Below are 12599 nucleotides of genomic sequence, written 5' to 3' on the forward strand. Positions count from 1 at the left end.
TTTAATTAATTAATAGCATACTTAACGGCAAATTTTTAACAAAATTGGACAAAATACTTGAATTGAATAAATTTGAGTTTTAGAGGACTCAGTTGCACAAAAGTTAAGTAAGAGGACTGAAATGAATTTCAATCAAACTTAAATGATGTAATTTGCATTTTAGCTTTAGATTATCTATATGAAATTAATCTTGTTTTGCTTATATCCATCAAGTCATTGAGTTATATGTTGAAACTTGAATTTGGCTTTAGACTTGCTAACTCACGGATGGTAGAGGCATCTGGACAGGTGGGATTGGGAAATAAATTTTGAAAAGAAGGAAAAAAAAAGTTGAAAATTTAGTTTTTTCTTTGGTTGTATATGAGAAGAATTGATTTGGCATCTCATTTATATATATGTATATATGTGTGTGTATACATATTATTTTAACTGTAGCTATTGATTTCTTTGAAATTTTATCTTCTACCCTTTTCTTTTTTATCTTTCAAGTTTTCCCCCTTTATCCATTCTTAATTTCTTATCCTTTTTCTTGTGTTCAACTGTGACTCTGTTTAAACATAGTCCAACAGAAATACAGATGAATTCTTTCTTAGCATTGGAGTTTGTACTTTGTTTGTTAATATGCATATTAGTGATTTTGGGGTCTCTTATGGAAAAATTGAGAACATTTATTTAGATATTATATGAAGCACTGAAGGTCAGTTTTTTCTAGCTTAATTGAGTAGATTTCTGTTTGCATTTTGAAGTGTAAATAGAGGATGTGAAAATGCTAACAAAGTTGGCTTTATGTTTTCCCTATCCTTATATTATTCTGGCATATCAAAGTATGCACACAGTCGGTCAAGGATGTTTATATTTTACTTCATTATATGTTTCTACTAGGTAGCCATTTTGCTCCTCACAGAAATCACTCCAAAAAGTATAGCTGTTCACAACGCCACTGAGGTTGCTAGGTTTGTGGTAAGCTGAGAAGGACTTTTCTTTTTTCAAAACTAAAATTCACTGTTAAATGCCTAATTAAGCATGCTCATCATTTGCTAAGCTGTTCACTCATTTGTGCGTAGCAGATGCCACCAGTTCTAGTTCTACTTTATATAACAAATTTTTCTTGCAATGCTTTTAGGTCAGACCAGTGGCGTGGCTTTCCTTGGTATTATATCCTGTGGGAAGAGTTGTTACATATTTATCTATGGGGATGCTTAAACTCCTTGGTTTAAAAGGAAAAAGGTGTGCTTTATTAATTAACGACATCTTGATCTCGCTGCAGCTCCCTGTCATATTGTATTTTTTCCTTCTGCTTCTTTTTCAAATGTTTATTAGGCTTTCTATCTGTAGGGATGCTTTATATATAAAAGTATTTTTTTTTTTTTACTTTTCATTCAATGAGGTCAATCACAAAAAGTAAAAGAACATCTTAAATATCAGATAAGGAAAAAATATTCATTTGGTCTGTTGCTGGTGGGGCTTGACATGGTCATTATTTCCTGTAGAATGAGTATATGTCCATTAATTGATGTCTTAAGTCATGCAAGCCATATCATAATTCATAAGAGGGATGCAGGATCAGAATGTGAATAGTGTTGATCTAAGTGAGAAAGCCTATTTATTTCTCATCTTGAATTTTAGTGGTTGTTTGGGTTTATAAGTTGGAGAGCAAGATATGACTAGGTCTTAAGAGGGTCAATGGTGCAACAAGACAAAGTTTTACAGTTTTTTTTTTGGTATTATCTTTCCAGGTAAAATCAATGTAAACAGGCAAAATAATCCTTTGTGCCTTATTCCAACTGTGTGTGGTTAGCAACAGGAACCTCATTTACCTAGCATGTTTATTTATAAGGTTTATCTCTTGGGTAACCTCATTGTTATTCAGCTTCTTCCCTCTCCCCGAAGTTCAATATGGGAGCTAGTATCAATGGATGTTCAACTTAAAAGCAATTGGCGCATTTGTTGTGATCAATTCTTTTTTTCTTTTCTTTTTTTGGAAATTCTTGTTAATGGTTTTCTTATTGGAATGTTTTTTGACGAACTTTTTGTCATTGCTTAACATTTGTTATATATATAATTTTTTGTATCAGTGAACCATATGTAACTGAAGATGAGTTGAAGCTGATGTTGCGAGGGGCTGAATTGAGTGGAGCAATAGAGGAGGAAGAACAGGTAATAGTGTTGGCTTTTATTGAGTGTATTGTTTTTGTAATATTCTTTTGTTTTGATATTATAATGACTATGTGTTGCACTCAGTGAATGATAACAGTAAAATGTTACCCCGCTAGAAGTGCCCATGTTATGCGGCATATTTTTTGTGTAATTAGTGATTTGCCTTCCAACCTTCCAAAAGGGGGAAAAATGATTGTTCCTATAATTACACTGCATCACCATGCTCCATAAATATTTTTCGATGAGCTTTCTTTCTCTTTTTCCTGGCTAAGATGTTCTTGTTCTAAATTGCTTTGTAGGATATGATTGAAAATGTGTTGGAGATTAAAGACACCCATGTTAGAGAGCTGATGACACCTCTTGTAGATGTAGTTGCAATTGATACCAGTGCTACACTTGTAGATTTTCATACCTTTTGGGTGACTCACCAATATTGAAGGTACACCTCTTTTGATGTATTGTGAATGTTTTTTTCCTCTTTATCTGTAACATGCCAATATGCCAATAATATATATATATATATATATATATATATATATTGTTTCTAGAGTGCCTGTTTTTGAGCAGCGTGTTGATAACATAGTGGGTATTGCATATGCAATGGATCTGCTGATTATGCTCAGAAGGTTGGCCAGTTTCTACTCTTGTTTCTCGTAGCATGAGTTTCAATTGCTTTCTTATTGATTTATGCCACAATCTCATAGTGTGCAGAATTATAATCTGTTTGATTTTGAAGGGTGAGCTACTAGAAAGTACTTCTGTTGGAGATATGGCTCACAAACCTGCATACTTTGTGCCCGGTAAGCTCAATTTTTATGTCAACTTGGGGTGAGAATCATATGCACAGTACAGGGAAAAAAAACTGAATAAAGGTGGATAGCGGCCTTAGGTAGAACATGTAACTTTCTCCCAAGTTTAACCAACACAAACCTGAAAAGAAAGATGTTTATTTATCTTACTCAAATACTTTAAGGTGTTTTCCTACTTCTTTCAGATCTTTCTGTGCAATAGGGTGGTGCGACCTCTCTGGAATTTTATGCTATAGATGCCAACTTATCCAAAAGTGAATTGACTCAACTAAGCCTCAATTTTTATTTTATTTTTTTGGCGGTGGGTAAGCCTTTAGTGTTGGCTAGAACTTGTACTCAACAGACAAGGATTGCACACCCCCTAATGAAGGCATCTTAAAAATCAACCAAATAGTTGCTAAATCACTTTGAATTTCCGTTCTTTTACATTTTGCATGAATTGTCTGATTTGTTGATCAAACTTTTGACTGTCCCGTTCCATGCATTCTGTTTAGTTGACAGTTGTGTGACTCTTCATTTCAGTTAGTTTAATTCAGTTATTAGCATTTATTGGTGTATACCACAATTTTAACAGACTGTCAACATTATTTTGCTGTGTGTGTGTGTGTAAGCTATAAAGTTTCAGTGTATTATATCTATTGGTTTTGCAGATTCGATGTCAGTCTGGAATCTTCTTAGAGAGTTCCAAATCAGGAAAGTTCACATGGCTGTTGTCCTTAATGAATATGGTGAAACTGTGGGAGTATGCACACACACTCATCTCTGAATCCAACAAATTGGTGCTGAATCTGCTGTTTGACATTGTACATCAGGGACCTAAACTAAATGGAAAATAAGCACATACCGAGATCCTAGAATCTGAAACCAATATGAGGCTTCTGACATTGAACACTAATATATGCTATTTTTGTATAGATGTTACTTCAGGAATTTTTTTATAAATAATAAAATTTTACTAAAAAGGAAAAGAGGTCAAAACCCTAGTACGTGCGGAGTATATATGAGCAATACAAAGAACTAGAATCTAAAATTACATAGATCCAGAAATTTTCCAAAACAGAGGAGCAAACAAAATCCCCAATATCCCTAAGCTAATAAAATAAAAGTGATCTTAAGAATAGAGACTCAATTGAAGCCTTCAAATTTCCTATAATTTCACTTCGTCCAAATGCAACACATTAGGTAAAGTATTCCACACTTTCAGAACTTTGATGTCTCTAAAATCCCCTAATTTAATATGCTAAAATCTCATTCAGGGAAGATAAAATTACTTCTGGATTTTGTCATGATCTAGGCTTCAAATTTTCTCATTGGCGCTTCTCTTGTATATTTTCCATTAACTTGTCTGTCTTTTCCTTTGATTGATAAAGTACTTAATAAGTAAAAAGAAAAGAAAAAATGTTTTCAAAGATGGGAAATAAGACAAATGTGTTTCCATCTCAGTAATTGATATTTTTAATATAATGTTTGACTTAACTCATACTTTCTCTAAGGTCCTTTTTGTATAAAGTCTGCATGATCAGTTATCAACAAATTCAGCAACACAATGTGCCCTGCAACTGTAATATTTATTAATTTTTTGTTTGTGATGTGATCAGATTGTGACCCTGGAAGACGTTGTTGAGGAGATTGTTGGTGAAATCTTTGATGAAAATGATTCAAATGTAAAGCGCACACTCTCTCTCTCTCTCTGTGTATCCAGGTTTTCTCTGTTCAGAAGAAAAGAGAAGCTTATCATGATTGCCTGTGCAAGTTTTAGTTTACTTATAGGAAAATGTGCTAGATTTCACTTCCATGAGTGTATACTACTTTCATTCATGATTACATATGATTACAAATCTTCACAAACAAAAACAATCTAAATGTAAAACTGTGATTGAAAGAGTAAAAAATTTTAGCATTTGTCACATGACTTCTTTGGATGTCTTTGTCTGTTGAATCTAGTGGATGAATCAAGTGGCAACCAACTTTATTTCTATGGCAGTTGTGACATTATAGGGACCCTTGAGATTTGTGATTTAGCATTCCATGTTTACATTTTGGGATAACTTGGGGGATTTTACTGCTCTGGCATTTTTGTATTAGTTGACTCTATTTGATAAATCAAGAGGCACTTAAATTTATTTCTGTGAAAATTTCGACATTTAGGCAGTCTCTAAGAATTGATAGTTTATCAATCTATGCTTGATACTACCTTGAATAATTGGTGCTTTTCGATGTTTTGGCCTTGTATCCTTTTTTTTTTATAGGTAATCAGAAAACTTATATGAAAGAGGGAAAAAAAAAAAAAAAAAAAAAGAATTACAAGATGTTCATGATGATGAACAACAACACAACACAACACAACACAACATAACAGCAAGAGAGATGTCATGAAACTAAGCTAAGGGAAGGGATAAACTCAGATAGAGAAGAACACTCAGTAAAAGAGCTACTATCAATTTGCCCAGTTACTAAATGATATTTACCAATTTTTCTGCTGTTGCATATAGTGAAGTGGTTTTATGAGTAGATTTCAAATAGGTGCAAAGCTACTAAAATTCAGACATTTGCATGTAAACTATTTTGCTATTATTATTAAATTTTGTATTTTGGAAGACATTCTTGGTAGGATCTAGGATGTAATTATTCCATTTAAGATATCAGTTGTGCCGGTTGCTGGCATTACAATTTATGCTGTCACTGAGGTGCTAATTTTTCCCCCAAATCCTCATTCTCAACTTGTTGCAATATAACAGGAGAAGATTCAGAAAAAAACAGGCTACGTAGTAATGCGAGCAGAGGGAGTGTTTGATGTGGATGCAGACACTTCTATTGATCAGCTTTCCGAAGATTTAAACGTCAGAATGCCTGAGGTATATTACAAATCTATTGATTTAAATTATTATTCTGAAAAGTAAAATATCTGGGGTACACTATTCTTTTTTAAATGCTAAATTCTTTTTCTTGGTCTGCATTATAAAGTATCAGTCCATATACCTATTCTCTCCTGGTTTCTCTAGTCCAACTACAATTGGTTGAAGGAATCTATGTAGTCCAGCCATTTCTTTGAGCTAGTTCACCTGTTTAACCTTTACCTGTGACATGTTACTAATAGTTGTAACAATTGTTTTGAGCAATTTAAAGATATATATATTTTTTTAAATGTCTAGTTGAAATGAGAATATTAAGAAGGATAAGTGAAAGTACAAGGAAAAATAGGATTCGAAATGAAGAAATATGCTTAAAGATAGGGATGGCTCCTATTGATAATGAAATTTTTTTTTTTTTTTTCATAAATCTGTTGATAATAAAAATATGAGGGAGAATTGCTTGAAATGGTTTGGTTGTGTTTAGTTAAAAGAAATTAATACACCAGTTAGAAAGAGTGAGTTGGTTCAAGTTGAGGGAATGGAAAAAAGGTAGAGGAAGACTAAAAATAACATTAATAAAAGTAGTAAAAAATAACATATCAATTCAGAAGGTAATAGAGTATGACTTTTGGGTAAAATAGAATGGAAGCAAAGAATACATGTGGCTGGCCTAACTAGTCTATTGAAAATCCATGGCCACCCCACATTTTGGGACGAAACTTGGTTGCTTTCTTTTTGAAATGTGAAGAACCATAATAATTTTATCATAACTGAAATTTGTCTTCTTGTGTGGAGTAAGCCATGACCATGGTTGATCTTATGCATTTTGCTAATGATCACCCTTTGTTCTCTTTAAGGTTTTCCATCTCATAGTTTAGGCTTCTCAAATGTCCAGTGTGTCAACTCAGATGGATGGAAGCTTTTATCAACTTCCATTCTTAAACTCACCCAATTTGAATAATCTTTATATATATCAGTATAAAATAAATAAATAGAGGGAGAGGGCTGGTGGGGTTCGAACACCGTTGCCTAGATACCACAAGAGGTGCTGGAACCATTGGGGCATCCCACAAACCCCACTTGATGTTTTTAATCATGACCTGTGATTTTAGTTGAAGTAGTGTCCAGTTGCTCATAGGTGATGGGAATTCCTGCTTTAGTTGTTATTTATGAACAGACTTACCATATAATTTATAAACAGTTTTTCCTTCCCTTTCTTATTTGTTTTCCTTTTCCATATCTAGATGATAATCCATAAGGTTAAGTTAATGAGATCATGCTTGTAGCATTCACATTGTTAACTCATTTCACTTTGTCAGAAATTCCCATTTAACTCACTTCACCTATTTTGGTACAGGGTCATCAATATGAGACAGTGTCAAGTTTTATATGTGAAGCATTTGGATATATCCCGCGGACGGGTGAGAGCATCAAAGTGGTCCTTGAAAAGGCAAATCAAGAAGAGAACCAGGAGTCCAAATCTGACCGCCAGGATCAGAAGGAAAAGGATCATATATTTAAACTTGAGGTACAGTTGAGTTATTTTATGCAAATAGTTGTTTGGAGAAATCATTACACCAAATTGTTTCTAGATTACTTATCAGAAAAATACATCAAATTGTTACAATGAAAATTTACTTTTTGTGAAAGTTAAACTTGTACAATTCAAATGGTTAGCTCACTGTATCACCTTTTTTACAAAGGATCACGCATCGTTAGCTCGAATTTCCCCTTGTTTGATTCTATGCTTAGTAAGTGGTCTTGGAGGCCTAACTCTGAATAACGCCTCGGGCTGGGTATAATTAGAATTTGACCAAGGCACTTGTTGGTGACTTGGTTCGTCCGTCCACCTGTAGGTAGGAAGACTTAGAATTTTGACCAGGGCACTTGTTAGTGACTTGGTTCGTCCGTCAACCCGTAGTTAGGAAGACTTAGAATTTTGACCAAGGCACTTGTGGGTGACTTGGTTTATGGACGGTAGGAAGACTTAGAATTTTGACCAAGGCACTTGCGGATGACTTGGTTCGTCCGTCCATCCATAGGTAGGAAGACTTAGAATTTTATCCAAGGCACTTGTGAGTGGCTTGGTTCATCCTTCCATTTGTAGGTAGGACTTAAATTTTGTACCAAGGCACTTGTGGGTGACTTGGTTTGTCCTTCCACCCATACGTAGGAAGACTTAAAATTTTAACCAAGGCACTTTTAGGTGACTTGGTTCGTCTATCCACACGTAGGTAGGAAGACTTAAAATTTTGTCCAAGGCACTCATGAGTGACTTGGTTCGCCTATCCACCTGTAGGTAGGAAGAATTAGAATTTTGTCCATGACACTCATGAGTAGCTTGGTTCATCCTTCTATCCGTAGGTAAGACTTAAATTTTGTACCAAGGCACTTGTAGGTGACTTGATTCGTCCTTCCACCCATACGTAGGAAGACTTAAAATTTTAACCAAGGCACTTTTAGGTGACTTGGTTCGTCCATCCACACGTAGGTAGGAAGACTTAAAATTTTGTCCAAGGCACTCGTGAGTGACTTGGTTCGTCTGCCCACTTGTATGTAGGAAGAATTAGAATTTTGTCCATGGCACTCGTGAGTGGCTTGGTTCATCCTTCTATCCGTAGGTAAGACTTAAATTTTGTACCAAAGCACTTGTGGGTGACTTGGTTCGTTCTTCCACCCGTAGGTCGGAAGACTTAGAATTTTGACCAAAGCACTTGTTGGTGACTTGGTTCGTCCATCCACTTGTAGGTAGGAAGACTTAGAATTTTGATCAAGGCACTTGTTGGTGACTTGGTTCGTCCATCCATCCATAAGTAGGAAGACTTAGAATTTTGACCAAGGAACTTGCGGGTGACTTGGTTCGTCCGTCCACCCATAGGTAGGAAGACTTAGAATTTTGACCAAGGCACTTGCGGGTGACTTGGTTTGTCCGTCCACCTGTAGGTAGGAAGACTTAGAATTTTGTCTAAGGCACTTGTGAGTGGCTTGATTTGTCCTTCCATCCATAGGTAGGACTTAAATTTTGTACGAAGGTGCTTATAGGTGACTTGGTTCGTCCTTCTACCCGAATGTAGGAAGACTTAGAATTTTAACCAAGGCACTTCTAGGTGACTTGGTTCGTCCGTCCACCCGTAGGTTGGAAGACTTAAAATTTTGTCCAAGGCACTTCGTTCGTCCGCCCGTAGGTAGGAAGAATTAGAATTTTGTCCATGGCATTCGTGAGTGGCTTGGTTCGTCCTTCTATCCGTAGATAGGACTTAAATTTTGTACCGAGGCACTTGTGAGTGATTTAGTTCATCCGTCCACTCGTAGGTAGGAAGACTTAGAATTTTGACCAAGACACTTGTTGGTGACTTGGTTCGTCCGTCTACCTGTAGGTAGGAAAACTTAGAATTTTGACCAAGGCACTTGTTGGTGACTTGGTTCGTCCGTCCACTTGTAGGTAGGAAGACTTAGAATTTTGATCAAGGAACTTGTTGGTGACTTGGTTCCTTCATCCACCCATAAGTAGGAAGACTTAGAATTTTGACCAAGGAACTTGCGGGTGACTTGGTTCGTCCGTCCACCCGTAGGTAGGAAGACTTAGAATTTTGACCAAGGCACTTGCGGGTGACTTGGTTCGTTCGTCCACCTGTAGGTAGGAAGACTTAGAATTTTGTCTAAGGCACTTGTGAATGGCTTGATTTGTCCTTCCATTCGTAAGTAGGACTTAAATTTTGTACCAAGACGCTTGTGGGTGACTTGGTTCGTCCTTCTACCCATAGGTAGGAAGACTTAGAATTTTAACCAAGGCACTTCTAGGTGACTTGGTTTGTCCGTTCACCCGTAGGTTAGAAGACTTAAAATTTTGTCCAAGGCACTTCGTTCGTCCACCCGTAGGTAGGAAGAATTAGAATTTTGTCCATGGCATTCGTGAGTGGCTTGGTTCGTCCTTCTATCCGTAGGTAGGACTTAAATTTTGTATCAAGGCACTTGTGGGCGACTTAGTTCATCCGTCCATCCGTAGGTAGGAAGACTTAGAATTTTGACCAAGGCACTTGTTGGTGACTTGGTTCGTCCGTCCACCCGTAGGTAGAAAGACTTAGAATTTTGACCAAGGCACTTGTTGGTGAGTTGGTTCGTCCGTCCACCTGTAGGTAGGAAAACTTAGAATTTTGACCAAGGCACTTGCGGTGACTTGGTTCATTCGTCCACCCGTAGGAAGGAAGACTTAGAATTTTGTCCAAGGCACTTGTGAGTGGCTTGGTTCGTCCTTCCATCCGTAGGTCGGACTTAAATTTTGTACCAAGGCAGTTGTGGGTGACTTGGTTCGTCCTTCCACCCTTAGGTTGAAAGACTTAGAATTTTAACCAAGATACTTCTGAGTGACTTGGTTCGTCCATCCACCCATAGGTAGGAAGAATTAGAATTTTGTCCAAGGTACTTGTGAGTAGCTTGGTTTGTCCTTCCATCTGTTAGTAGGACTTAAATTTTGTACCGAGGCACTTATGGGTGACTTGGTTCATTCTTCCACCCGTAGGTCAGAAGACGTAGAATTTTTACCAAGGCATTTGTTGGTGACTTGGTTCGTTCATTCGTCCGTGGATAGAAAGACTTAGAATTTTGGCCAAGGCACTTATTGTTGACTTGGTTCGTCCATCCACCCATAGGTAAGAAGACTTAGAATTTTGATCAGGGCACTTGTGGGTGACTTGGTTCATCCGTCCACCCGTAGGTCGAAAGACTTAGAATTTTGACCAAGACACTTGTTAGTAACTTGGTTTGTCCGTCCACCTGTAGGTAGGAAGACTTAGAATTTTGACCAAGGGACTTGCGGATGGCTTGGTTAAAAAAGATAAATCTTTCTACCTATGGGAGGATGGACGAACCAGGCCACTCATAAGTGCTTTGGTAAAAAATTTAAGTCCTTATACCTACGGATGGACGGACACACGATACTCACGTGGCTCCCACATGGTTGGAAGTGCTCATCAAGAATCCTAATATGGAAAAGCCTTGCACCCTACGCCCAAACATAATTGAGGGTCATCTACAAGGAAGACCATCTTGAAAAATCCGGAAATTTGATAGAGAGTTCTCCCCATAAGGAAATGTCTTCCTCCTCACGAAATTAAGGTTAAATCTACAGCACTATATAACGCCCAAAACCCTCGCTCACAAAGATACGTGCAATTTCTCTAAAGCTCATACTCTCTAGCATTATTGGAGCTCTCTTCTAACTTAATCTTCGGAGGGTCTTTGGCCAGTACTCTACTGGTGCCCTTTGATTAGTTCTTCTCTTTTGTTCTTCAGGTGCACCCATTGACACATATGTGGACGATCAACTCACTGACCATTTTTTGTGCATCATCAGTAAGGTTTAGGAGTTCACACTGGGAACCCTTTTTTATTTAGCCAAAAAGAAAAAAAAAAAGACTTAAAATGCAAGTTAGTTGAATCGAGACCTGGCAAATTGCATGTTCCATTTTCACAATGATGGGACTACTGTTTCCCTGTTTTAGTCTTCAACAGCCACCCTCTTTCTCGTGCATTTTCAACAACAGCTCCATTTTCAAAGGAGCTGTTTCTTTCACACAAACTACCTAATTTCTTTAATATTTTATGTTAAAGAGTTTTCCCCCCTAACTTTTCCTAAAGCAAGTTATAGTGTGTTGTCTTCATAATCACAAGGTCCCTCATCACAAAGTACACAGATATTTTGCAAAAAAAAAGAAACTATATCACAAATAGATACGGTCCTCTATCAATGTGAATTTCACGACTGAATGGGGACTAGACGATTTAAACAAGCGTCACTAGTTCCCATAAAAATAATTTAAAAAAAAAAAAGAAGAAGAAGAAGAAGAAAGCGTCACTAGTTTATAAGTGGTTATCCATTGCCCAAATTCTTTTGTGCAACTTTCTCCCCCCACCCCTCAAAAAAAAAAAACAAACAAAGGTAAGAGATAATGAGATATGCAAGTTACAACGTACGGAGTCTCTAGAATCACGAGGTCTTATTTATTTTGGCGCCAGATTCATTTCTTTTCTTTCTTTTTTTTTCTTTTTTTTTGAGGGCTCTTGATTCCTTTCTAAAAAAGACTTAAAATGCAATTTAATTACTAGAGTCTTGGTAATTGCATGGTCCATTTTTCCAAGGAAAAGACACCCATTTTTTTTCCCTCAGAAAAAAGTTATAGTATCTAGCAAAAAATAAAATATAGAAAACATTAACAGATAAGCGTTAGGGTATTTTAAAAAATATCTATTTTACATATTTAAAAGATATTTTTATCTATTTTATCAACTTATTTTACAACTTAACCAACATTTCAGTTCTTATTTTTTTAACTCTATTCATTTATTTATTCATTTTTCTCTCTCTTCCACTCCTTTTCTATCTCATCCTTTAAAACAAACCAAATAAAATAAAATACTTTTGTTTTACAACCATGTTACAATTGTTTGTATATGTACAAAGTACAAACTTATTACTCATAATTGCTAAAAAAATTTAGCAATAACAACCAGATAAAGCATGTTTTGGATCTCCAAGAATGTAAAATAGCAATTTGGGGGGATTTACACCCCAAATGCTAATGCTCTTAGAGAACTTGTATATATATATATATATATATATATATCACATTTTAGCCAATTAAGCTAAAAATTTATCAACCTCAAATCATGTGAAATTGTGTAAAAATACATAATCACTATAGTAATTATATAAACTAGTCAAAGACCCACGCGATGCACAGATAATGTTGTAAATTGCTATATGAAAAGGTTATGTAAAATG

At 36.1% G+C, this 12599-nt stretch overlaps 1 pseudogene; it reads left to right on the forward strand.

The window, feature by feature from the left end:
• Positions 1-267: 267 nt before the first annotated feature.
• Positions 268-7487, forward strand: LOC126695782 (DUF21 domain-containing protein At1g55930, chloroplastic-like; annotated as a pseudogene).
• The last annotated feature ends 5112 nt before the right edge of the window (positions 7488-12599 follow it).

This window comes from Quercus robur, chromosome 8, assembly GCF_932294415.1.
Source record: "Quercus robur chromosome 8, dhQueRobu3.1, whole genome shotgun sequence".
Lineage (NCBI taxonomy): Eukaryota > Viridiplantae > Streptophyta > Magnoliopsida > Fagales > Fagaceae > Quercus > Quercus robur.